The sequence below is a fragment of the Canis lupus genome, chromosome 25, assembly GCF_011100685.1.
Source record: "Canis lupus familiaris isolate Mischka breed German Shepherd chromosome 25, alternate assembly UU_Cfam_GSD_1.0, whole genome shotgun sequence".
Lineage (NCBI taxonomy): Eukaryota > Metazoa > Chordata > Mammalia > Carnivora > Canidae > Canis > Canis lupus.
In genome coordinates, this window is record NC_049246.1 from 14374354 (window position 1) to 14377624 (window position 3271).

Genomic DNA, 3271 nt, shown 5'->3' on the forward strand with positions numbered 1-3271 from the left:
TTCTGGGCTCCTGGGTGGCTCAGTCGGTTAAGTGTCTGCCTTTGGCTCAGGTCATAGTCCCTGGGTCCTGGGATTGAGCCCACCTAGAGCTCCCTGATCCCTGAGGCACCTGCTCTCCCTCTGTCCCTGCCTCTCTCTCTCTCTGTATCTCTCTTAAGTAGAGCTGGGATCACACCCTGAGCCAAAGGCAGAGGCTTAACCACTAAGCCACCCAGACGTCCCTCTTCCTTCCTTTTTCTTTCTTCTTTCTTTCTTTCTTTCTTTCTTTCTTTCTTTCTTTCTTTCTTTCTTTCTTTCTTTCTTTTTCTTTCTTTTCTTTCTTTCCTTTCTTTCTTCTCCTTCCTTCCTTCCTTCCTTCCTTCCTTCCTTCCTTCCTTCCTTCCTTCCTTCCTTTCTCTTTCTTCTTTCTCTCTTTCTTTCTTTCCTCCTCTCCACTTGGTAGCCAGCCCTGCAGTCTAAGGAGAAGAAGCAGAGCTATTAATAGAAATACACGCATTACACAGTTATACCCATTGCAGACCTCTCTACATCAGCTACTGTGCATGTTTCATGGGAAATTCCTGGCTTAGCCTTGAAGGCATTCCTGTAGGACATACACAGACTCCAGGAGAGCAGCAGATGTGGCCTACAGCTTCCTGTGCAGGCAAAGTTACTCTCAGGGGTCGGGGAGGGGTGGGTAGGGGGAAATGTAATGACATGCATTGGAATGATCCCCAAACAAAGAGGAACAAGTAAAGGATTGTGACATGTGTGCCTTTTTGATTTGATGGGCTCCTCTTAATCACATGTAGTTAAGCCAGTACTTAAAATAGCTGGGCCACTAGGGAACTGGCGTGCCATTTGCATAAACTCTGCGTGTTAATTTTATGTTGCTCCCCTTAAGGTATTCCTAATAGCGGTGATGTTTCTTGATTCCTGAACTTATACCCACCCTTAGTCTCAATTTTTCTCATTCACTCCTTACAATAACCAGAATTTTCTCTACCACAGATCTATAGTTGAGTCAAGAAACATTGAGCCTACTGGTGAAATGGGACAGTGAGGATTCCCTAATAATCCCTGTGGGACAATTTTGAGAATAAACAGGGAATACATCAGAGTTTACGGATGGAGTTAAGTATGTATCATAGGAAGAGCAAGAAAGTAAAGTTATATGTGGCTGGTAATTTCTAGAGCACAGCTCAGACAAGTCTGCCTTCTACTCAGTCTTTTTTTTTTTTTTTTCAAATTAAGTTTGCACAAATATTCTTTTTAAAAAAGATTTTGGGCAGCTTAGGTAGCTCAGCGGTTTAGCACCGCCTTTAGCCCAGGGCGTGATCCTGGAGACCCAGGATCAAATCCCACGTTAGGCTCCCTGCATGGAGCCTGCTTCCCTCTGCCTGTATCTCTGCCTCTCTCTCTCTCTCTATGTGTATCTCTCATGAATGAATAAATAAAATCTTTTAAAAAGATAAATAAAAATAAAAAAGATTTCATTCATTTATTTATTTATTTATCTATTTATTTATTTATTTGAGAGAGAGAGAGAGAGAAGAATAGAGCATGAGTAGGGAGTAGAGGGAGAAGCAGACTCCTCATTGAGCAAGGAGCCCAACGAGGGGCTATGACAAAGGCAGATACTTAACTGACTGAGCCACCCAGGTGCCCCTGCACAAATGTTCTTAATGCCTAAACAATAAAGTTCAGAATCCTAGGCATGGTATTCTAGATCCTTCAACCTCTGCTCTCAAACTTTCATCATTTTAATTTTTTATGTTTAAATATTAAGGATTTCAATGCACAGAAAGTTCAGAGAGGATAATAGACACCCAATGCCCATGACAAAAATTAGACTGTTTGCTGGTTTGCCTTATTTGTTTCACATCTTTGTGTAAAGAAAGTCCTAAACAGGTAAGGTGATGGGAGCAGTGGGCGGGGCCCTTGGGCACCTTGTAGGTGGGCTGTGCTCGCTTGGTGGCTGCTCGCCGTGCACAGCTTGAACCCTCGTGGAGGCTGTCTGGCGATCTGCGCCCCTGGGCTGGGCACCAGAGGGTAGGCTGGAGGAGGGGCTACAGCTCTAAGATGAGGACGGGCAGTGAGTGCGGTAATTGGAGGAGGAGAACTGAGGAATAGTGGTGCTTGGAATAAATAGAGCTAATGCCAAAACTCATTCAGTAAAAATCTGATAAAAATGCTCTCAAAAGCTGTGGATGCTTTAAAATCTGATAAGAAACTGAGGTCAGTGGGCACCTGGGTGGCTCAGTTGGTTAAGTATCTGACTCTTGATTTCCCCGCAGGTCACGATCTCAGGGTTGTGAGATCAAGCCCTGCTTGGGGCACTGAGAGTGGATCCTGCTTAAAATTCTCTTTCTCCCTCTGCTCCAGTCCCCCCTTAAAAAGAAGGAGGGAAGGGAAGGGAAGAGAAAGAAAAAAAATGAAAGGAAAGGAAGGAAAAGGGAAAGTCAGGAATAATAGTCAGGAATGAAGTTCCAGGGATATTCTGTGCTGTGTGGATCTTATAGAGAATGAGAGCGTCAACATGAATCCCAGTGAAGTTGGTCCTTTTGTCTCCAAATTAAGAGCAGTGATTAATGAAATTAGTGGGGACCCAGTAACTCACCTGCTAACAGGATGTCTCTGGCCAAAGAACTTTTCTTCTCTGCACGTGTGTCCAGTGGCCAAGAAGCCAAAGCTGTGACCTTGATCAGTCATGTTCTAGAACAGAACCCGGAGGGGGATGCTGCCCACTGCAAGGCCTTGGGCCTGGCAAGAGTTTTTACCTCAGGGACGTGTTATGATGAGAGGCAAAATTAGCAATTAATCAAGGGATGGAGGTTGATTTAGTAACAGGATTAGCCATAGAAGAAGCTTGTCATGCTCAGACTGCTCCAATAAAAAACAGGCTTGAAGGTCTTCTTGCTTTTAAAGAGACAAAGTCTCCTCACTATAAAGCAAAGTAGAAGAAACAAAAATCCTTAAAATGCCTGTGTAACAAATATACTTCTGGAAGTATCTTTCAGATCCACATATGCTTCAACTCCTGGAATCCCAATGACCGAATGAAGAACGAGTTAGCCATGTAGTGAATTAGGCATCTAGAGTGCATCCATATGTATACTTTGTCCAAATGTGTATCATGTCATAGTCATTCAGATTTATAAAGTTCTTTATGTGTACTGTCAAAAAACAGATTCAAAATTAAGTACAAATTCTAATATCTCCTGCATACAAGGCTTCCTGTTGTTAATTTTTTAAAAAAGATTTTACTTATTTATTCATGAGAGACACAGAG

The 3271-nt window shown here is 43.0% G+C and overlaps 1 pseudogene; it reads left to right on the top strand.

The window, feature by feature from the left end:
- Positions 1 to 2155: 2155 nt before the first annotated feature.
- Positions 2156 to 3058, top strand: LOC111092456 (annotated as a pseudogene).
- Positions 3059 to 3271: the final 213 nt, after the last annotated feature.